We start from the raw sequence: 25,696 nt of genomic DNA, 5'->3' as shown, positions 1-25,696 counted from the left end.
TGACATCTTCATTACAGCCTTGTGAAAAACCCAAAGCCAGAGGACCTATGGAGAATAAATTCTGTCATTTTAAGCCATTAGGTTTTGGAGTATCTGTTATTTAGAAATATATAAATTACACAATCATAAAGCCAAAAGCCTAAGATAGACCTCCAAATTACTTATGTGAGTAGATAGGAGATATCAATCACCTTAACATGTTATAGGCAAGACCTGGAAAGTGAAACTTTCCAAGAGAGGAGACACCACAGGCATCCAGATACAAAAGTCAACTATTGCAAAAGAGGGCCCATGATCCTGTAGAAACAAAATGTATCCTAGCATTTGCATTTTATGTTCTTGAAAATTGGTCAGAGGATGTGCCACAAGTGTAAAAATCAATAATTTCTTACCAGATATGATCAATATTTTGAATATTTTTTCAATAATATGTTAAGTGAGGTACAGAGTCTGAGCTTTTCTTCTGAGGTTATATGATAAAAGAGTTGAAATTTAACATACCTCTGTATGATTATCAACTAGGTCCTTTCCACTGAACTATGCCATCCAATCCCACATCAATTACCAGTCCTCCAAGAGAGAAAAGAGTAATATATGCTTATAGCCTGAATTTATCTATAAATGATTCAACTAGAATTCCCCGAAGCTAACGAGATTCTATTCATTCTAGAACTGAGCAAGGAAAAACACTGAACAATAAGACTTGATTGTAGAGATGGAAACAAGATTACATGCAGAGGAAATTGCTGTGTGAGTTATGATATAGCAGGAGAGCAACTTTGAGTTTCAGCTGATGGCCTTTTGTATCATACTTCCTTGGTACAGTGTAGAGAAATAAGAGGAACAAAGCTCAAAATAGAACAAATAGACCACTTAAAGATAGGGAACACAAAACGGGGCATGGAAAATGATGGTGACACATTATTGAACACTTTCCATGAAAAACATACCGAAAACACAGCAAATATTCAATGGTCTACATTATATTTGCCGAAGCAGGACATATACTCAAAAGCATAAATGATGATACAAGGTTAATATTATGATAAAAATAACATTGGCATAAAACTTACTATATTTATACACCTATACAAGCTTTTTCCATTTTCACAAGAACCCTCTAAAGTAAGTCTTATTATTTCCATTTTACAGATGAGAAAACTAAAGCTTAGCGAGTCCTCATAAATTAAAAAATAATCTACACAAAACCCAATTAAATGACATAACTGAAAGAAGTATAGTATTTTAAGGCTGGAGTGATAGATACAAATTTATTAGAGGACTTGGGGCATGGCCTGGAAAAGGAAATGCAGGATTTAAAGGAACAAGGATAGGCTCCAGAACTCAGAAAATAAATATCTGTGTCTAATCCACTCCCCCCAAAGTAAAAAATAATAAATAAATAAATAAATAAATAAATGAACAAGGAGGTGTTTGGTTTAGAGAGAAAGCACACCAGTGATTTCTCAGCAGCAAGAACGTATATGGATCATTTAAGGAGCAATGGAGAGCCTGTGTCAAATGAGAAAATGTGTGTGGAATAGCAGATGTAGACATTAGTAGCAGATGTCTACAATAGTAGACATTGATTTTGTTCATTTTGAATTAATAGAAGAGATGAAAATTGGGTGATGAAAGGATTACACAAAATATTGCTTTCCTCATCGAATTCATCCCCTTTCACTTACTATTAATTATAATGCTTTGTATTCTATTTTGTACTTATCATTTTTTCAAAATTATTGTCTGGATTTTTTTCATCTCTTTTTTTCCAAAACAAACAATTTTTATTGAAGCATAGTTGATTTACAATGTTGTATTAGTTTCAGATATACAGCAAAGTGATTCAGTTATATATATACATATATAAATATATATATGTATGTATATATATATTCTTTTTCAGATTCTTTTCCATTATAGGTTATTACAAGATATTGAATATAGTTCCCTGTGCCATACGATAGGTCCTTGTTGTTTATCTATCTTATATACAGTAGTGTGTATCTGTTAATACCAAACTCCTAATTTATCCCTCCCCCCACTTCCCCTTTGGTAACTGTAAGTTTGATTGCTATGTCTGTGAGTTTATTTCTGTTTTGTAAATAAGTTCATTAGTATCACTTTTTAAAATTCCACATATAAGTGATATCATATGATATTTGTCTTCCTCTGACTTACTTCACTTAGTATGATAATCGCTAGGTCCATCCATGTTGCTGCAAATGGCATTATTTCATTCTTTTTTATGGCTGAGTAATATTCTATATTCTTTTGTATATATATACCACATCTTCTTTATCCATTCATCTGTCAATGGACACTTAAGTTGTTTCCATGTCTTGGCTATTGTAAATAATGCTGCTATGAACATTGGGGTTCATGTTATCTTTTGGAATTAGAGTTTTTATCTTCTCTGGATGTATGCCCAGTAGTGAGATTGCTGGGTCGTATGGTAGCTTTAATTTTAGTTTTCTAAGAAACCTCCATACTGTTCTCCATAGTGGCTGCAACAATTGACATTTCCACCAACAGTGTAGGAGAGCTCCCTTTTCTCCACACCTTCTCCAGCATTTATTATTTACAGACTTTTGGGTGAGGACCATTCTGACCAGTGTGAGGTGACAACTTATTGCACTTTTGATTTGCATTTCTCTAATAATTAGCGATGTTGAGCATCTTTTCATGTTTCTGTTGGCCATCTGTATGTTTTCTTTGGAGAAATGTCTATTTAAGTCTTCTGCCTATTCTTTGATTTGGCTGTTCATCTTTCTTATTTTATCAGTACACTTTGCATCACTTGATCCTTCCTACCAAAATTATTTTGAGTTTTTAATACCATCACCTCCAAGTTCTAATTTCTTATAAGCCCATAAACCCTAATTCAGTCTTTAAATGTTTTCATTACAGAGAAGCAGTTTAAAGATAAATGTAATACAGAGGGAAAAAATAAAGGAAAGTTAACGTTCATCTTTTAAAATGATTATTCTTTCTGTAAAATTCCCTAACTGCTTTCATTTCATCAGTTTGTCCCTCCTAAATTATAGTTGGCAATGGATTCATTGTAAGATTAACTAAGCAAAGCCAAGACCATTAATTTATGAGTAACATCTATTCATTCTTCATTTATACTGCTGAGTAAAAGGTCATGTTTTTATGCCAAATTAAATGCAACTGTAAAAAGCAGGAAGACATTTTTAGCAAAACATTCACAAAACTCTTTGACCTGTGTGGTCAGAGACAGTATAATACTAGGAGCAAAGCCACAAATAAACTAAATCTTAAATTATTAAAAATTTCACAAATCAGGATGTTGAAGGAACTGGCAAAGAGTCAAAGTCATTCCTAATTTTTAATTGATATTTTTACCTTGTTACACCCAAGCCTAGAGTAAGTAATATATTTGAAGTTTTCTGCTGAGTTTATTTTCTGTTGCTACCTTTGAAAATATATTAAAGGAAAAGGAAAACAAAGGCTTTTTACAACTAAAAAAATTATATATCCACTCTTTTTATTTTTCAACTTAAAGAACATTCTTTTGTAATGAATGTGGTTTTTTTTTTTTTTGCGGTATGCGGGCCTCTCACTGTTGTGGCCTCTCCCGTTGTGGAGCAATAGGTGCCGGACGCGCAGGCTCAGCGGCCCTGGCTCACAGGCCCAGCCGCTCCACAGCATGTGGGATCCTCCCGGACCAGGGCACGAACCCGCGTCCGCCACATCGGCAGGCGGACACCCAACCACTGCGCCACCAGGGAAGCCCTACACAAAGTATTTTTATTTCACTGACTGTAACATTGGCTGTTTTCACCCTTATTTTTAATTTTGCTTTTAATATAGTGATCAAGGTAAACTGAACTACATTTCATAAAAATGTAGTTAATAAAAATAAACATTATTGCAATTTTATAGCCTAAAACTGTCTATTTCCCAATTTTCAGTATGGAAATGGGATGACATAGTCTTAATATTCTAATATTACGTTTCTATAAAACACTTTAGAAATAAAAAATATTAAAATAATATTATTTTGTTTAAATAATATTTCCTTTTATAGTCACACTTAAATGTAAAATACAGAGAGAAATCCTATAATTTGTACATCCATATTCATATGTATATTTAAAAGGAAACTGTGTGATTCTTTTCACTATTAATGCTTAGAAATGATATATATCACATTTCCAGATGTGAGAAAATACAGAAAAACCTATTTTTCATTTTATAAAATGTCCAGAATAATTTATGAACATAGAAATCACAATTATAATGATGATTAAAAACCTATGGGATGCAGCAAAAGCAGTTCTAAGAGGGAAGTTTATAGCAATACAATCCTACCTCAAGAAACAAGAAACATCTCAAATAAACATCCTAACCTTACACCTAAAGCAGTTAGAGAAAGAAGAACAAAAATTCCCTAAAGTTAGCAGAAGGAAAGAAATCATAAAGATCAGGTCAGAAATAAATGAAAAGGAAATGAAGGAAACTATAGCAACGATCAGTAAAACTAAAAGCTGGTTCTTTGAGAAGATAAACAAAATTGATAAACCATTAGCCAGACTCATCAAGAAAAAAAGAAGACTCAAATCAACAGAATTAGAAATGAAAAAAGAGAAGTAACAACTGACACTGCAGAAATACAAAGAATCATGAGGGATTACTACAAGCAACTATATGACAATAAAATGGACAACCTTGAAGAAATACACAATTTCATAGAAAAGGACAACCTTCTGAGACTGAGTCAGGAAGAAACAGAAAATATAAGCAGACCAATCACAAGCACTGAAATTGAAACTGTGATTAAAAATCTTCCAACAAACAAAAACCCAGGATCAGATGGCTGCACATGCGAATTCTATCAAACATTTAGAGAAGAGCTAACACCTATCCTTCCCAAACTCTTACAAAATATAGCAGAGGGAGTAACACTCCTAAACTCATTCTACAAGGCCACCTTCACCCTGATACTAAAACCAAAGATGTTACAAAAAAAGAAAGCTACAGGCCAATATCACTGATGAACATAGAAGCAAAAATCCTCAACAAAATGCTAGCAAACAGAATCCAGCAGCACATTAAAAGGATCATACACCATGATCAAGTGGGGTTTATCCCAGGAATGCAAGGATTCTTCGGTATATGCAAATCAATCAATGTGATACACCATATTAACAAATTGAAGGAGAAAACCCATATGATTATCTCAATAGATGCAGAAAAAGCTTTCAACAAAATTCAACACCCATTTATAATAAAAACTCTCCAGAAAGGAGGCATAGAGGGAACTTACCTCAACATAATAAAGGCCATATATGACAAACCCACAGCCAACATCGTTCTCAATGGTGAAAAATTGAAACCATTTCCACTAAGATCAGGAGCAAGACTAGGTTGCCCACTCTCACCACTATTATTCAACATGGTTTTAGCTCCCCAAGTTTTAGCTACAGCACTCAGAGAAGGAAAAGAAATAAAAGGAATCCGAACAGGAAAATAAGAAGTAAAGCTGTCACTGTTTGCAGATGACATGATACTATACCTAGAGAATCCTAAAGATACTACCAGAAAACTGCTAGAGCTGATCAATGAATTTGGCAGAGTAGCAGGATGCAAAATTAATGCACAGAAATCTCTTGCATCCCTATATGCTAACGATGAAAAATCTGAAAGAGAAATCAAGGAAACACTCCCATTTATCATTGCAACAAAAAGAATAAAATACCTAGGAATAAACCTACCTAAGGAGAGAAAAACCTGTATGCAGAAAACTGTAAGACACTAATAAAAGAAATTAAAGGTGATACAAACAGATGGAGAGATATACCATGCTCTTGGATTGGAAGAATCAATATTGTGAAAATGACTATACTACCCAAAGCAATCTACAGATTCAATGCAATCCCTATCAAACTACCAATGGCATTTTTCACAGAAGTAGAACAAAAAATTTCACAGTTTGTATGGAAACACAAAAGACCCCGAATAGCCAAATCAGTCTTGAGAAAGAAAAACGGAGCTGGAGGAATCAGGCTCCCTGACTTCAGACTATACTACAAAACTGCAGTAATCAAGACAATATGGTACTGGCACAAAAACAGAAATATAGATCAATGGAACAGGATAGAAAGCCCAGAGATAAACCCATGCACATATGGTGACCTTATCTTTGATAAAGGAGCCAAGAATATACAATGGAGAAAAGACAGTCTCTTCAAAAAGTGGTGCTGGGAAAACTGGACAGGTACATGTGAAAGAATGAAATTAGAACACTCCCTATCACCATACATAAAAATAAACTCTAAATGGATTAAAGACCTAAATATAAGGCCAGACACTATCAAACTCTTAGAGGAAAACATAGAACACTCTATGACATAAATCACAGCAGGATCATTTTTGACCCACCTCCTAGGGAAATGGAAATAAAAACAAAAATAAACAAATGGGACCTAATGAAACTTCAAAGCTTTTGCACAGCAAAGGAAACTATAAACAAGACGAAAAGACAACCCTATGAATGGGAGAAAATATTTGCAAACGAAGCAACTGACAAAGGATTAATCTCCAAAATATACAAGCAGCTCATGCAGCTCAATATCAAAAAAACAAACCACCCAATCCAAAAATGGGCAGAAGACCTAAATCGACATTTCTCCAGTACAGATTGCCAACACACACATGAAAAGATGCTCAACATCACTAATCACTAGAGAAATGCAAATCAAAACTACAATGAGGTATCACCTCACAGCGGTTTGAATGGCCATTATCAAAAAACCTACAAACAACAAATGCTGGAGAGGGTGTAGAGAAAAGGGAACCCTCTTGCACTGTTAGTGGGAATGTAAATTGATACAGCCACTATGGAGAAGAGTATGGAGGTTCCTTAAAAAACTAAAAATAGAACTACCATATGACCCAGCAATCCCACTACTGGGCATATACCCTGAGAAATCCATAATTCAAAAAGAGTCATGTACCACAATGTTCATTGCAGCACTATTTACCATAGCCAGGATATGGAAGCAACCTAAGTGTCCATCAACAGATGAATGGAAAAAAAAGATGTGGCACATATATACGATGGAATATTACTCAGCCCAAAAAGAAACAAAATTGTGTTATTTGTAGTGAGGTGGATGGACCTAGAGTCTGTCATACAGAGTGAAGTAAGTCAGAAAGAGAAAAACAAATGCCATACGCTAACACATATATATGGAATCTAAAATAAAAAATGGTTCCAGTGATCCTAGGGGCAGGAAAGGAATAAAGACAGACGTAGATAATGGACTTGAGGACACAGGGAGGGGGAAAGGGTAAGCTGGGACGAAGTGAGAGAGTAACATTGACTTATATACACTGCCAAATGTAAAATACATAGCTAGTGGGAAGCAGCCGCATAGTACAGGGAGATCAGCTCGGTGTTTTGTGACCACCTAGAGGGGTGGGATAGGGAGGGTGGGAGGGAGACGCAAGAGGGAGTGGATATGGGGATATAGGTATACGTATAGCTGATTCACTTTGTTATACAGTGGAAACTAACATAACATTGTAAAGCAATTACACTCCAAAAAAGATCTTAAAAAAAAAAAGAAATCACAGTTATAACAACCAGTTGATTAAAGTGTGAAACAGTTATCCATGTTGTTTATTTCCTTTCATATATGTAAAAGTAGTTGCTCTTTACTTTTACAGGGTATATAAGCTTATGATACAAAAGAAGATGCTCTCTGCAAGAAGGCAAGAATACTTGCTTTATAATGAAGGAGATTTACATTTTATGGAGAACAGTAGAGGAAAAAGTGTATATCAATAAATAATATCAAATGAAGCAGAAAAATGAAGAGAATTAAGCACATATTTAATGCACCGTCAAAAGAGCTACATATTTCTCTTATTTATTAATTTGCCTCTCATATCACATTAGGAAACTCAATGCCTTTTGTGGATTCAACTCTAAATTTCAAGAAGGACTTTTTCCCATCACTTTGTCGAGGGAAAAATGATGAGCTCAATTGAAAGTCGGTAATAATATGAAATTGTATTTCTGAATGGGAAATAAGCATATGACACACATTTGCATCCTGGTTTCTTTTGTTATAAAATATGAAAACATTAAAATGAGATATAAGATAAATTAGAAACTGGTTTGAAGGAACTAATCCTTCCAGTTTCACTGTGTTGCCCTATAATTAAGCATATCCAATAGTTGTCAGAAACATGTAAAGTAAAATAATTCAAAATATTAAATTTCATTTCATGGGAACTCTCTCTTCAAATTGAAGGGATTATCAGGCTTTCTTCTTGTACACTAACAGAAAAATACTTTTCTCTACTGAACTCAATCTGTGAACTAAATGAGCACAAAGTAAATAAGGAAGGCTTGAATGCTTGAATCGTGGAAATCATCAACTTTTAAAGCTATCCATTCTAACAAGTACGAAGTAATATCTCATTTTGGTTTTGAATTTCTCTATTGATTAGTGATGTTAAGTGTCTTTTTATATACCATTTGGCCATTTGTATGTCTTCTTTGGAGAAATATCTATGCAAGTCCTTACTCATTTTTTAATTGGGGTTTAAAACATTATTGAGTTGTAGGAATTTCTTGTATATTTTGCACATTAACTCTTTATCAGATATAGAGTTTGCAAGTATTTTCTCCCATTCAATAGATTATGTTTTCACTTTGTTGATTGTTTCATCACTATCATGTATTCCACACCCAACCTTTATTTCTCTGTATTAGAGAGTGACTCTGCCTCCCATAATGTCAAGAAAATAGGCATTGTCAGGAAAGATTTCATTCAATCATTTTCTTTTCCAACTGCAGATTCATTTGAATAATAATAATAATAGCCATTTTCTGAAAATTTGTCTTGTGCCATGCACTCTACTAATTCTGAATTTCTTAACCCATGCTTCAGTTTCCTCATCTGTAAAATGGAAATACAGTAGAACCTTGCTCATGGGTTTTTGTGAGTTAAGTAATTTAAAAGCATAAATATTAGTGCATGGCATGTAATAAATATTGAATACATTTAGCTGTTTATTACAAACATCATTATTATCATCAGTCTCCGTGCATTTGCTCTAACCATAAAATTGGGCATCATACTTAATGCTTCCCTTCCTCTCTACGTGCATTCAATTTATTACTGTTTTCTCTTGATTCTAGCTACTAAATTTATCTTGTTATCCCCACTGTGACTTTCCAAGTTTACAATCATCTCTCAGATACTTGTATAATTTAGAATATTATAATTGCCTCTTAATATGTCTCCCTACCTGCAGACCTTTCACTTTCTAATCCAGTCTTCATAAGGCATGAGAAGGACCTTATGAAAAAAAAATCAAAGATTAATTTGATAAGTTACTTTCCTATTTAAACTTATTAATGAGTCTTCATGGGAATAGATGTAAGATTCAAACCCCTGAACTTGATTTAAATCCTTGATGCTCAACGTGGGCCAGCAAATGGACCAGCAGTGTTAGCATTACTTGTAAACTTATTAGATATTAGGGCCCCACTCCAAAACTACTGACTCAGAATTTAGGTTTTAACAAGATCCCAGATGATTTCTATGCACATCAATTTTTAAGTACTGACTTACATAGTCTTTTAATCTAGCTTCTGCCTACCATTCCAACTTCATCTTTTCCAATTCTATGCTTTGACACACTGTGATGCAGCCCTAATGATTTTTTAAATTATTGTATTTAATATGTATTTAACCAACTCTGTCTTCTTCTAGGCCTCTGCATATACTGTTTGGTTTGTCTGCAGCACTATACTTACCTTCATAACAATGCATCTTTTCCAAAGTCAAACTCTTTTATTCAAGTCTCTTTTTCTCTTGCTGGTCTTTCAAGAGTGCTGTTCTGACCGCTATATGTTATATACCCCACCCTTTTGCTTCCATAACACATTGTACTTCTCCCATCCTAGCTCTAAACATAATCTCATTGTAATTCTTTTGTCCCAATTACAGTAAGATTATAAAATAAATCAGTGCAAATATCCTTACTACTTTCCCCCCATGTTATTTTCAGTGCCTAGCAGAGTGACAATACATGACAGATGATCAATAAATATTTGTTGAACAAATGACAAATGACAATATTGAGACTTAAAGTGTTTGAATAATTTATCCTATTACATAGTTTACAACTAGGGAATATTAAAGTCTAACCACATTCTCAACACATAATTTTCCTCCCTCATGTCTCTAGATGTTTCCTTCTTGAAATAGTAAACTCTTTAGCTTTTTCTTGATTTTAAGCCTATCAAATTTCTCTGGACATGTGTGTAACCAATTATTTGGTCTCTCTTACACTTTTTTTTTTTGCGGTACGCGGGCCTCTCACTGCTGTGGCCTCTCCCGTTGCGGAGCACAGGCTCCGGACGCACAGGCTCAGCGGCCATGGCTCACGGGCCCAGCCGCTCCGCGGCATGTGGGATCCTCCTGGACCGGGGCAGGAACCTGTGTCCCCTGCATCGGCAGGCGGACTCTCAACCACTGCGCCACCAGGGAAGCCCTCTTATACTTTTAATGTTTTCAAATCCAGCTGATCCTTCTCCTCGTGCTATAAATACACATATATTTCTCCCATTTAAAAATAAAACAATAAGAACAACAATAATTTTTTTCTTGGATAAAGGTTTCTCAAAGATGTTCAGTGTATGATTGTGGCCAGATGATGTCAAAATTTGGTCTAGAAAACAAATAAGGAAGTTCTACCACCATATACATTACAGATCATTACAACATATATAGCTCTTATGGAGAGTCACAATTATTATTTTTTAAATATCTGGTAGAAGATCTGAGGCCACAGTTGGAAGCAGAAAGAAACCTTTCTAGTATCCTGGAAAAAGATGATTGTGACATTGTTTAGTGCTATCACAATGGAACTAGAAAAGTGGTCAAGTTGTAGACATTTTTGATAATAGAGCTGAGAGAGCTTTCTGATCAGAGGTAGTTACAAGCTGAGTCTTGGGCTTCTTATGACTACTGTGAACAAAGATAAAGATGTGGTTAATTCTGATAATTTTCTATGAAAATTGTTGTAATATTATGTGTTAGTGTAGGGAATACTGGAAAAGAAGTGTGAGACATTAACATCATAAAATATTTGTTTAAATAATTGATTTCTACAGGAAACTTTCAAAAAGGTATATTGAATAATATATTTTATTATTGTTTACATTATAATTGTAAGATATATTGAAAGTCACAGGTATCCAAGTAGCTATTCAATGATCAAACAAAAATAAGCATAAGTATATCGCATTTATAGGGAGGAATAGCTGAATCAGGGATTATAACACAAAAGATATAATCTTAGAAAAATTTTTTAATGTCTCAATATAGTGATTTGGTTCTAGATCATTGCTTGAAAAATATTGCTCATACATTTAGTTTTTTTCAAGCATTTGGAGAAATTGTACATGGAAACAATAGATTCTCCAGCTTTCCGAGTGATGGGGAAAAAAAGAATACAAACAAAAGTAAAACAGAGAAAGCGTGTTCGACACATACTCCTACACAGATCTCTTAGGCATATTTGCTTACTTGATATTCAAATGTATATGCTAGAATGAAAAAACTATGTTATTCACTTATTCTTTCATTTATTCAATGAACTTATATCTGGCAGTTACTCTGTGTTGGCAAATATGGCAGCACTGATATTATAGAGGTTAAGATACGAAGGGAGAGCACCATTTAAGCAGATTAGGGAAATGCAACACTGAATATTCTAAAAGTGTTGATGAACATAGCCATGAAAACACAGAAGAGATTGTGTTTGATCTTGCCTGAAGATGCTGGAGAGACTTTACAAAAGGGAGAGTTGTAAGGTGCCTCTTGAAGAAGGAGGGGTTCTGCAGCTCTAAACAGAGAGAAGAACATGTGCAAAATAGGGATTGGTTATTTAATTTATTTTTTGTCATCCTGGGATACTTCTAATTTCACAGTATGTAGGTTTTTTCCTCGGAATTCATTAATTATTTGCTCTGCACATGTGGAAAGATCTTTATTAATAAAATTGATTTTACTTACAAAAGAAAAAAAAAAAAGGCCATTGTTGATTTGGGCATGAAAAAAGTCCAGATAAACTATGGCTCAGGGACCAAGATGCCATAGGGCAGGAAAGGCAAACCTGAGTACTTTTGATATGATGAGACAGAAGTCTGTGTTTTAATCTGTAGGTCATTAGGAGTCAAGAAAGTTATTTAGATAAACTATACTTGTGATTTTGAAATAATTCTGTCATCTGTGTGTTCTGGAATGAGTGGGTTAACTGGTGGCCAGAGGGCGTTAGTGAAAGTTATAGAGAGTTTGTTGTTTCATATGGAGTTTAGGAAGTTAAAAAGATAGCATTTACAGTGGGAGGAAGAGAGTGAGTTATCCGTCAGAAAACTGAACAGTCCTTGTTAGGGTAAGGGACCCAGCTCATTCCTCTAGCTACCAGTAGTATGAATGATGGTGGCTCATAGCTTTCCATTGACAAGAGGAGCTACTTCACTAGAAGTTATGCACCCTCAGTGGGGGTACACTAAGCAGCCCACATCCAATGACTGGTCTATTTAGGGCTACAAAGACCCAGTTCTCTTGCCTCAATTCAGGACAATTTAGAATGGCCATCCCAGCTCTAGATCTCCTTGTGGAATTGTCTGAAGCCTGTTACAACTTCATGGTAGTCCAACTTCTGTCTCCAACCTACCCTAGTTCCCTCCTTCTCTTACAGGTGTTGATCTTAAGAGCATTCCCCAAAAACCACCTGCATAAAAAATAACTGACTCCTGAAGAACTAAACGTAAGACATATGTTAGATGCCATAAATACAGGAATATGGGGTGGAGATTAGACATATATAGAATCACTCATAGGGACATTACTAAAAATGAGATTGGCTATTGGCAAAGAGGGTCTCATGCTTGTCTCTTCCTTTGAAATATGAAAAATTCTCTTGGTCTGTATTCTTTTTTGTGTGCATCTTTTGTGCACTTTTGTATTCTTTCAGCAAATATTTACTAAGTTTTCTGTATAATTTGCACTTGTGAAAAAATGACTTTGGGAAAAGTAAAAAGAATGTATTGGAGGAGAACAAGATTGGAGGTAGAAAGTCCAAGTAAAAGGCAAATTTAAGATTCCAGGTGACCTACATAGGGCAAAAGCAAGGTGATCAGTACGGGGATTGAGATGGGAGGGCACATTTAAGTTATAATTAGGAGCAAAGAAGTTATAAAACTTTGAGCAATTTATGAAACAAATCGTGGATATAACTGGATTGATTGTGAACCCCAGTACTCTACCCTGGCCCTTAGGTTGCATCTTGTTATCACTGAACAAATAAAGATGAAACTAGAAAATATAGTTTGGTGGAGGAGAGGGAAGGTAAGTAGTTCAAATCTGGACAACCAAAGCCATTAGAATGTATGAGATCCGCAAAGAGGAGAATCGATAGTGAAAGAAAAAACGGCTGATGAGAGAGTAGGGCAGAGTAAGGCAAAAAAGACTTGTGAATGAGATTGCAAAGAAACTAGGGGGAGAACCAGGTGAGGATGGGATGATGATATTCTGGATTCCCAGGGTTGAGATAGATTTAAAAAAAGGATAATAACACTATTGAAAGCTATAGTCAAGTGTGAAGAGGATATAAAAAATGACTTTGGATTTAGAAATCAGAGCATTATTGCAAGGCTTAACGAGTGCAGTTTTATTGGAATAATGAGGTAATAGTAAAAGTTCAAGCATTGTGGACTGACAAATGGGTGGAGGTGATGTAGGAATATGATGAGTTTAGACTATTCTTTTGGTCATCTTAGAAGTGAAAGAAAGAAGAAATAATAGATGGAGAGAAACTCAAAGGTAAAGCTTTAACTTTCTATTTTATTATATTTTAATTTTTAAGTGCAAAAACACTTATGTGTATTTATAAGCAGAGGGGAAGAAACCAGCAGTGGAGAAAAAGACTGTCAATATACAACAAAATAACTTATGGCTGATGGCTGGAGAAAATTCCCAAGGTCAATAAAGGGTAATGAACATAGCACGCAGAGTAGAGGTGTCATACTTTAGTTGTAACTAGTTTGTTTCTTCCGAGACAAGAGGGAAAGAATTATTGGTATACAAAAGTTTGTAGGCTGAATAGGTGGAAGCAGCTGGTGATGGACACACCTGATGGCATCCATCTTTCATGTAAAATAGAAAGGAAGTTTTTATGCTGAAGGAGAAGTGTTAGAAAGCTAGAAGGGGATGTGGAAAATTTTGAATACTGGCTCTGAGTAATGTGAATGATTGTGAATGGCTAAAAATGGATGCAGCAGTAAGAATCACTGAGAAGTCGTATGTATTTATGAACCATAATTTTGAAGAGTTACCAAACTGCACAGTTGAATGATTTTGGCCAGTTATTTTGTGAAAAAAATAAATGAAGTATTCAAGCAATGAACAGGATTATTTGGACATCTGAGATGGAAATGCTTGCCTTCATCTTTTAGGCTAGTGCATTGGCCCAGCATTGGTTTTCACATACTCTGACCATTACTTTGGGTGATTCAAGAGAAAATCCAATGAGTGTGTGTGTGTGTGTGTGTGTGTGTGTGTGTTGGCAATATTACCAACCAAGGTTCTTGGCCTCCTTAATCAATAGAACTATAAGAGGCCAGACAAGAAATTCAAGCAAGGCTTTATTGGGGCCCCTGCTGCAGCAGGGGGGAGTGAAAACAAGTAACAGTTTCCGTTGCTCACTAGCTCGCTCGCTGGAGGTGGGGCGGGGGGAGAGCTGTTTCCTTACATGGGGTGAGGGTAGGGGTGTGTCCAGGGATCAGGCTGGAAGGGTGGCTTAGGTGGTTTGCCCACCCCTTTGGTGGTGCTGTGTGCAGGGATCATGCGCAGTACCCTGCTTTTGCTCTCAGATCTTAAGAAGTGGCAGGTTTTTTTGTTTTGTTTTGTTTTTTAATCTGGTGTCATAATTTGCCCCAACTGCACATGGACACAGTTATTTTTAGTCCCTTATAGTTTCTTTGTATTTTGTTGCTTGAGGAGAAGTTTGTCCAGGTGCAAGCACAGCAGCAAAGGACCCCAGGTCCCAAAACCCGTCTCAGCAATATGTGTACACAAAACACAATTCCAAATGGTAAATAGTAGTCATGAACATAGAAGTAAGAAAAAACTCACTGAGAAGAAATTTTGCAATCTAATGGTAACTAATAATTCTCAAACTTGATACCAAAACATCTGAACATGAAGTCTTGTGAACATACAGTGAACATAATCCAAATGAAAACTGTGTCTTTAAGATATGCTGATAGAGATCAAAACAAGGTATCATTCTTTAGGAAGCAAGCAGTCTGATATTTGGTAAACAACCTAATGTTACTTTTTTTAAGTTTATGAAAGCCTTTCCCCCAAATCCTTGGAGAGTCATATTCTTGACTGCTTCCGCATGAATGTTTCCATGCTTATAATAAAACTCTGTCAGAAGTTTCAATTCAGTTGTTCCTGTTTCCCTCTCCCTCTCTCTCTCTCTCTCTCCCTCTCTCTGTGTGTGTAAGGAAATCTCTTGTGTTTAAAACAATTGGGAATTTTTTTCCAGAAGATGAAGTACCCCTATAAAAAAGTATAAGTGTTATAGACTCAGGTTGATTAAGTGGGAAGCCAGGAGACTTAGCTGGTTAGAGAAGAGTGATTAAAGGCTGTTGTCCACAGTACACACAATTCATTTAGTCTTGTAGATGCATGAGACAGGCATGTGCAAGAGCATCAGTAGCACAGGAGAAACCCTAATTACTCAAGGGTACATGTATGTATTTGTGTGCAAAGCAGAGGCCTCTTAAAACTTGGATCGGGGGCTTCCCTGGTGGCGCAGTGGTTGAGGGTCCACCTGCCGATGCAGGGGACACGGGTTCGTGCCCCGATCCGGGAAGATCCCACGTGCCACGGAGCGGCTGGGCCCGTGAGCCATGGCCGCTGAGCCTGCGCGTCCGGAACCTGTGCTCCACGACGGGAGAGGCCACAACAGTGAGAGGCCCGCGTACCGCAAAAAAAAAAAAAAAAAAACCTGGATCAGATTTGCTGTTTTTATAGATAAATTGTCAAATCCACATCTATTTGAAAGAACTAGTCATTAGTTTTACATAAAATGTAAAACTAGCTGAATGTCCAGTTGCTTACAGTTATGCTTTTATTTTTCCCCCAATTTGTACCTCAAAAATTAGTCCTGTGTAAAACTGTCATTGGATTTTCAAATGCAGGAAAGAAACCACAGGCATAGGCTTATATAACCAATAAAACTTATAAATGCCGCATCAAAGATCAGCAAGCCTTACTGGTACATGTAGGTTAAGACCACAAAAAAAAAAGTCTAACTATGCTTGAGGAGCTAAACTGTGGTTGCGGTGGAAACAGAGCTTAACTTTAAGGTTTTACACTGTGGTGCATGGAAAATTTCAAACCGACTGTGCAATAATGTCAGCTTTTTCAGTGAATATACAGCATCAGTTATGGGAAATAGCATGAATGGAAGATAATGAGTTCCTAAGACTGACAACAACGTTGAACACACAAACACACATATGCACACACACAGACACACACACATGTCTAACTTTTTAGAAACATAATTAGATATTATGTTTTTTTAAAAAATAATTCCATTTTCCTGTCTTAGTCCATTTGGGCTGCCATAACCAAACACCCTATACTGAGTAGCTTATAAACAGCGAACATGTATTTCTCACAGTTTTGTAGGCTGGGAAGTCCAAGATCAGGATTCCAGCAGATTTGGCATCTGATGAAAACCTGCTTCTTGGTTCATAAGCTGTCGTTTTTCTGCTGTGTCCTCACATGGCAGGAGGGGTGAGGAAGCTCTTTAAGATCTGTTTTATAAGGGCACTAATCCTATGCATGAGGTTTCACCCTCATGACCTAGTCACCCCCGGAGGTCCCATCTCTTAATAACATCACATTGGGTATTAGGATTTCAACATATGGATTTTGGTTGTGGTGGGGGACTGGGGGGAGCACAAAAATTTAGTCCATCCACTCTGTTTTTCTAAATCATTTCCAATGTAAAAATTTCACTCTCATAACGTTTATAATGTTATTCTAAAGGTGTCTTCTTTTTTTTTTTATTTTGACAACAGTGGTAATGGATGATCTCTAACATCTCTGTCATAAATGATTCCACTGGTGCATTGTAAATAAATCACAGAGGCATGAGCATTTTAAAATTATTTTGTCCCATGGACAATACAGAACATGTGTAAATTTAAGTATACATATACGGACAGAAATTTAGCTAAAGAGAAAGTCATCTTTTATAGACAAAAATCTGTAAACAAAGTACAGATACATTTTTATATCCTCAGATAAAAGAGTGCTGCTGTATAGATAGGATGTAATTTATACAAATTATTTACCTAATATCTCTGACATTTCTCTATAATTGCATCATTTATATTTCCTAGTGTGACCCAAACAGGAAAAGGAAAAGCTAGGAGACAAGGGTATATCAAAAGTACCCTAAAAGCAGCCTCTGGCTCAGAAGTCCTCCACCCCCACGCCCGCACTTTCTTATTGGATTCACACAGTAGTCCAGTTCCATGTCCCCCCTTTCTCTTACTGGCAACCCCAAGTTACTACAACATTCTCATCTCGGCTAATGATGTCTTGCTCTCATTCCACTGATGCCAGCCTTCCCTCCTCACCTTCCTGTAGCCTTGGTGCTGCAGGCTGTGGTCTTTGCAGCTGATGTTGGCTCACCTTTGCGCTAACCTTGAGTGTGGCTATTGTTTTCTTGTCAATCACCATGTTGACACAGGGCTGGCACAGTAACTATTGTGGAAGCCAATTTTTTTTTTTTTTTTAACAATGTTGTGGCTCCTGTTAACTTTCTAGTGTCTCTTCCAGTTTTTTCAGTCACTGCACTGAAATTGGGTGAAGATTTCATTAATAGAGCTAACAATTCTTTAAACACTCAAACAGGGACCATGATTTTTTTTTTTTTCTGTGAGTAATCCACATTTTTGGTGCTAGTACTTTATTATTTTGATGTAATATTTAATCATCCTTCTCTATTGCTTTTTGAAACTATTCACACATCCCACTAGGACATGAACTAGAAGATAATATAAATAGCAATTCGTAGTGCAGTATTCAAACTTATTCTTTCTTATCATGGGCAATGAACACTTTTATGTCAAGTATTCACCCAAAGCAATGATAGAGGGAGCAGTTCTTATAGCAAGTCACTGCTCTAAGTGCTTTACCTACATTAACATTTAATCTTCATGAGAATATTAATCCCTATTTTACAGATGAGGAAACTGAGGCACAAAGAGCTTAACAATTTGTCCAAATTCTCACAGCTAATTAGGGGCAGAGCTGTGATTTTAAAGCAGGCCAACCTAGCTATGTGAACTTTTATTATTCTGCGTCTTTAAGTCTGGGATAAAGACAATTGAATTTCTCATAAGGTACAACTTCCTGAAAGTTAAGGACAAGCCTTTGCAAATTATTTAATTCAGAGCTCTCCATCAGGGGATTTACCATCAACTCTAACAGTTCCTCTCAAAGTATCCATAATGGCTTTATGCAAAAAAACTTTTTTGATGCCCATGCTGAGAAGCATGTCATTCTAAAGGGGCTATGAAAATGAAATGACTTTTCTCTGGAATCTCAACTACAGCGGAATTTAAATACTATTTTACAGTTCTAATTAAAATGCCACTATTTAATGCAGTGTTACATAGAATCCTTTGTAGTGCAAATTTTTTCATCTACCCCAGACATCAGCAAATGTCAAATAACATCCATGCCATGATTGCCTTTATTTGGCCATTCAACAGAGTCACCCCACACACCCAATTTTGAATCATGTCTTTTTGAAATTCATATACAATAAATTATATTCATTGGCCACATTTAAATGGGGGATTAACATGATGAAATCATAAACTAAAATAATTACAGATTTTTAGGAGGTATTGGTCCCTAGAAATTAAAAGCAGAGTTTTTTGAGCAATGCAGTAACTGAGATAAAGAGAAGTCATGACGAATATTCCTTGTTTCCTTAATCAACATGAGTGAACTTTTGAAATCTTCACATTATCTTTGAAAATTCCCTTTCCCTGTTCTCCAAACTCATCTATTTATTCATTTTAATGTTTCTATTTATGGAAATTTCAATTTTCATCTTTATGAAAATACACCCCATATATGGAGTGTATCATATATATTTTATATACAATCAAAGTAATACATATTCACAGTTTAAACACTCACGATGTCTCATTGAAAACATCTTTCTTAGTCCCTTCTGTTCCCAATTCTCACTCCTCAGAGGTACCACTTTCAAGTCTTCCATTTCTAAGTCTTCTAGTTTTCTTTACAAGTTTACCTCCATGTTTATCAACAACATGATTAGCCTGCCTTTTTTTATTTTTCAGCTTAAGGCATCATTCCACATTTCAAGGAAAGATGATTTTTTTTTTTTACATTCCCTTCACCCATATCTGCTTACTCTTCCCTCCTCTTTCCATTTTAGTTACATGAGCCTATATGTATTTATATCACCAGTTTCAGTTCACTCAGTACTCAGTGTTGGCATTATTGTGACTATGCAATATTTTTCACAGCAAAGCCATGCAGCATGCTATGATATTACATAATGTTATAAGGATTAAATGACTTACAGCTTTTGAAGTGCTTAGAACATTGTACGTAATAATTCTACATAAGTGTATATAGTTTAATCAAAATCTTTTGATTTTCTACTTTTCACTTTTCTGATTTTCACTTTTCTACTAATATAGTCAATTTTGTAATGGATAGTTTTTACATATGTCTTTGCACGTTTGTCTAATTGCTCCTTGAGATAAATTCCTAGAAATAGAAAAAAAAAATCCTTTCTTTAAAACTTTTTTTCAATGTGTATTAACTGTCTCATTTTTCCTCTTGATTTTCTACAAATTGTTTATTAATTTAGCTAAGGTTTCTGACAGAATTGTAAAATTATTCTCAAGTTCCTCATATACGTTATGTATTTTATCAAGTTGTTTCATAACTCTTCTGTCTGATTCTGCAAACTTTCTAGGACAGCTGTGCAGAGCTTGCCATGGGATATCTTTTGCCAGCATCTGGAGGGTTTCTTTTACCTCTCTCTTATTGGAAGCCTTATTTCCTCATTCCCATGCTTGTTTGTTTTCTTAGTGTTTTCCTTCTTTCATCTGGAATATGTCCTCCAGTAGTTTTTTGAAAAACAGGATACAGAAAATAAATGATAAGAGACTCATGTGGCTGAAAACATCTTTGCTCCACTTTCACACGCACATTTGATGTGCGTTGGGTATAATTACAAATAATTTTCACTTATAATTCTGGAAGTTTTCCTTGTTCCTTGTTTTCTTCGGGAACACACTTTTCCAGTACATTGACTCTTTGGGACTGAAATCACATTGTGCCTCTGCTCGGGCCATAGGGGTAGCCATGCCATGCAGGCTTGTGATTTAGAGTAGTATACATCCCTGACCCTGGTAACTGACTCAGGAATGGCTGTGCCACTCCAACAGCTTAATTCATAGCTTAAGCTGGGATTTGGTGCATAGGCCATGGGAGAGAGAAGATTTATCCTCCTCTGGGATCGTAAGCTGTTAGGACTATGTAAACCCGGAGCTTCTGACAGCGGCCTCCCCTGGTCACATGAAGAATATGATGTATATCACATACTGCATAATGATGCAAACACAGAGAGGAACGAAAACTTAGGGATAGGAGAGAGAAAGACAAAAAAAGTTTTCACCTCTAGAACCAGTCGTACTTAAACGAATATTTTCTATTTTATAGAACTCTTTCAAACTGTAGATCTATTACTTATGAGAACAAAAGAATATTTAATATAGTTTTTTTATGTCGATGAAACTGAAACTATATAAACCAATTGCCTCTCTCTGGTCACACATGGTGAACGATGGTGGCAGATTTAGAACCCTTGCCTCTTCCTCTAATGCACTGTAGTTTCTTGGGTGTCATGTGTCAAAGCCCAAAACCTGAATAGTGGTGAAGTTAAGTGCCGGAGACTTATTGCTATTTATTCTTTGCATACTTATTAAACAAACAACCAAAAAACAAAAACAATAAAAAGTGCAGTTAGCCCCTATTTTGTAGCAGTCTGTGTGTCTGTCACATTTTTTTCTAGTTGTTAGGTTCAAATATTAAATAATTATGAGTATTATATATATTTGTATATACAATGACCTCATAATATGTGCTTCTACATATACATTTCTCATTGGTCTTTGTGAGAATACTGTCCAGAGAGCATATGACAAACTTCAGGCTCCTGTATTCCTTCATATTCCCACTTTACCATCACTGTGTAAGTCATTCTGCAAAGTTCTAATGTGCCTTTAGCTTTCCCATGACATCCTTTTTAGTGCATATTCGAGAAAAGTAATCCAAAAGTTCATCCTATTTTTATATATGTATCATAAATATAAAAATAAATAATAGCATTTTGCCAGTTAAACTAGACCTATTTCCCTAAGCTAAAATCCCAGTGATTATTTTTTTAGGTTTGTATTAATTTTTTGTAAAATATTTATTTTGTAAGATTATTAAATATTTTGATAAATTTTCTTCAGTGAAAATGACAATAAAAAACTTAAAAAACTGAATAGTAGTACTTACTACTTGCCCACATATTTTATTGTCCATTTAGACATTTTCTACTTTATGATCTTGTCAAAAGAGATAAAACAAGACTGAACAAAGAGAGAAATCTTCTAAAACTTTACAAAAATGGGATAACTTGGTACCAATGATGTCAAAGAATATTTATTCTTATTTTCTTTGGTGGATATTTCATCATCATCATCACCATATTTCAATCTAAAGTTACATTAAGGCTTCTTCAAAATACCTCCCTTTGAATTATTCAGTATATGACCCTAGCTTTCCATTTTCAAATTGGATATATTCTCATTAAATATGTAAGTTTTCCCTGTGGAATATTTTTAATTCAGGAATTGAAAATCCCTTAAGTATCTTTTGTTTTATGGCTTAATATAATGAATACTTATAATATCTGCAAGATCTGGCCTACATTTTAGGCAGTGCTAATAGGGCCATTTTAGACATATGTTTATTTGTAAATGGGACACTTTCAGACTATAATAGATGCATACATTACTAGACTGCAAATTTGTATATTTCTCTACAATCTGCTTCTCAGTTTCAGAAGTAATCTTCTCTATAATACCATGAAGATAGAGAGATAGCTGGGAGTCCATCTTTTTTCCTCCATGTCTCTGGGTTATTTGTAATGTGGTTCACTTACCTTCCAGTCATCAAAGCTCTGGAATGATGAAGCATCAGTAGTTATATGCAACCCATATAATGAAAAAGAGTGTGAGAAAATTTGGAAATTCATACTGGTACATCTGCATTCCCCTACTCTGGGCTACCCTAGAAGATGAGAACTGGTGTTTTTGTTATGAACAGAATATTTATGTGCCCCCAAATACATACGTTGAAACCCCACCCCCCCAGTATGATGGTATTAGGAGGTGGGGCCTTTGGAAAGTAATTAGGTTTAGATGAGGATGGGGTCCTCATGATGGGATTAGTGCCCTGTAAGAAGAGATCAGAGCTTTTGCAATCTGTCTCTCTCTGTCTCTTTCTGTTTCCCCTCCCCGACCCCAAATGAGGACACAGCAGTGAGACAGCCATCTGTAAGCCAGGAAGAGGATCCTTACCAGACACTGAATCTGATGGCACCTAGATCTTAGACCTCCTACTCTCTAGAAGTGTGAGAAGTAAATGTTTGTTGTTTGAGCCACACTGTCTATGGTATTCTGTTACAGCAGCCTGAACCAAGGCAGTAACTGGGACTGATCTTGAAGAACCTTGTGAACAATTACATATTATCTGTGTGACCTTGGGAATAACCTGAGACTTACTTTCCTTATGCATAAAATGAGTATTATGACAATACAGTTGTGAGAATTGAATAACTTGATATTTGTAAAGTGCTTTAAATGGTACTTGGCACATAGTAAGTGTCAGCTATGTAATTGTTATAGTTGTAAGAACCATTTTCATCTAAAATACTTGTCTTAACACCCCCTTTAGGTAACATTGCTGTTTTAAAATATGAATCATAGTTTCAAGTTCGGAAAACAGGGGCACCAGGGTAATCAACACACTTTTGGCTGGAAGCAATGGTAATCAACTCAACAGTTTGATCAAATAAATAGTTTATGATCGGACATGACTGAGCACAGCTGAATTCAGGGTCCAAAGATTGACGGGTTTGATGATATCATCAGTTTATATCAGTCTTCACTGGTTCTCTCATTGTCAATTTTTCTTTCTTTTGTGTTGCCTTTATTCCAAATAAGCAGTATGCTCGGCTAACCCCTTCAAGACTGCACTGTCTTTTCAGTTTGAGATCTTAATGAAACAGAGGAAGACCACCCGTTTTCTCCTAGAACCCATCTTGGTTCTTGTGCCTGCCCCAAAACTGTCCCTAGAAAGTAACAAGTATTATTTAGTCATAACATACCTCAGGAGCTAGGCAAGTGTGTCTACTTAATAGTAGCCTTGTCAGAATCCTGTAGACTTTTGTGGAATAGGGGAAGAATGTATTCTAAAAAAAAGAAATAGCTTTAAGGAGAAAAATGTATGGATGTGTGCATACTACTGTACCATCCATGCTGTCTCTTCACTTTCCAACTCTTCTCTAACATAGCTTGACAGCTACCCAAAAGGACTGAGCAAATCTCAAAGTCTGTCCAGTTGTTTGGTTTAGGTGTCTGTGTGGCTACTGCTGCCACCCCTGCTTTCCCTCTTGAAATATTCAGAATCTTGTAGCTGCTTCCTCACGAGTCAGTGCAGTTCACCACTTACAGCAGGAGTTCTGGATTCAGGTGTTCAAATTCTTGCTATAGCACCTACTATGTCCCCTGGTCAAACAACTTCACTTTTATTTGTACATCAGGAAAATGGGGATTATTGTATGACTATCTCAAACATAAGTGAGGCTTAAGTAAGGTAATATATATGTAAAATCTCATTATTTGCTAATTTTGATAAAATTATCACTGCTTCCTGGGCGACCTAGAGACCAATATAGATAAGTGCAGTACATGAGATTCCTTACAACAAAGAAAATGTTGAGAGAGAGTAGAATTTGGAGGGTGTTAGTGAGAGCAATTCATTGTGTTCAAGGGAGCAAGAATAACTAAACTCCTTGAGTTTCATTTTATCCCTGGAAAATTCTAATATTTGATGTATTCAGAACATGTAATTCTTGTTTGATTCCAGAGACTGTCAAATGAATAAATAATATGTTTGTACTTCAGGTTTCATCTGGTTTTATTCAGTGTCACTATTTTTGCTCTCTTGCTGTATTTCCCTGTGTCCTGCTTCCTCCTCTATCTTCTTTAGATGAATCTTAGATGATTTCCCTTCATCTTAAAAAGCTTTTTATAATGATAAAAATACATATATAACTCTGCAACTCAGAGGCCAGGTATATTTTTTAGTTCTCAATAGTGACAAAAATGCGTTCCCCAAATGGTTCCATTGCGTCGAGGTCCCTTGGGCAGCCTTGTTCTTGCTTTGGCAAACCTGTGGAGAGGTCATTCACTTCATTCAAATTTGATGGCTGTGTGCATTTGCAATGTATGTCTAGAAAAGCTATGAAGGCTGGCTCATCTTTTTCTGGGCATAGAGGTATTTTATCAAAACCTTTCATGGGCTTTTTTTATTTGCTTCCTATCTTTATCAGTGTCTCCATGAATTTTTCATTCTGTCATGAGGTTAAAAAAAAAAAAGGCTTAAAATAGCCATTTAAATAACCCAGAATCAAATATTGTAAACTTCTCTGAAAATACTTCCTTCTTCATTTATATAAACATTTTTTTTTCTTTGAAATTGTGCTTTTAGAGTAGGAGAGAGGGGTATCTACAGCAGCTGGTCATTTATTATCTGTCTTTGCAACAGCTGAGAGACAAGATCAGTTAATTCTCCTTGAGAGGCAACAGAGGAGAAGTTATCAGGCCAATCTGTTTATTTCACATGAGCACTTTGAATAGCCTTCTCTACCGCATGGCATAGAGGTTCACCTTAGATGCAGATGATCGTTGACCAAGAAAATAAATATGGACTCACTGAAATACAAATTATAGGTTTTTCAAGCTTAGAACACTGGCCTTGAAAAGGAAAGATAGGCTCTTGGAGAGTCTATAAAGTTTTCTCTATTCCACTTTTTGCAAAATGAAGAAGGATAAGAGAGCTCAGTCTTAAGCTACAGGACATGAAACCTGTTCCCAGGATGGCTTAGATAATTCTCCAACTTGAGAAAACTGAAATGTTTTGGGGGGAGGAGGTGACATTCTCCCATTATTTAAGATAAGAGTATTATCACCAGATCCTCCTCTGTAGTGTTATAAAGATGAAACACGGATTAGGTATTTTGAAGAGACTGAGTAAATAATATTGCATACCTATATATTTTTATCTTCTATGTTATCTTAACATTTTTCAATTTAATTTATGCTACTTCTGTGTCAGGCCATATGCTTTCTATGCCTTTATCCACCATAAAAACCCTATAGGGTACCCATTTTATAACTTTAAAACTGGAAGGTTCCAGAGAGGTTTCTAATATATTTTCATGA

General features: G+C 35.7%; 1 long non-coding RNA gene across 1 annotated transcript in view; it reads right to left on the bottom strand.

Annotated features, from left to right (window-relative positions):
* Positions 1-501: 501 nt before the first annotated feature.
* Positions 502-25,696, bottom strand: part of LOC137202876 (uncharacterized) — a 52,187-nt gene continuing 26,992 nt past the window's right edge. Inside the window, exon 3 of the long non-coding RNA XR_010932812.1 lies at positions 502-570. This is a non-coding gene — a long non-coding RNA (uncharacterized lncRNA). The remainder of the gene's footprint in view (positions 571-25,696) is intronic.

Source organism: Pseudorca crassidens, chromosome 11, assembly GCF_039906515.1.
Source record: "Pseudorca crassidens isolate mPseCra1 chromosome 11, mPseCra1.hap1, whole genome shotgun sequence".
In the NCBI taxonomy this organism is placed as follows: domain Eukaryota; kingdom Metazoa; phylum Chordata; class Mammalia; order Artiodactyla; family Delphinidae; genus Pseudorca; species Pseudorca crassidens.
Note: the sequence above shows the minus strand (reverse complement) of the source record. Positions and strands in the feature narration are given on the sequence as shown.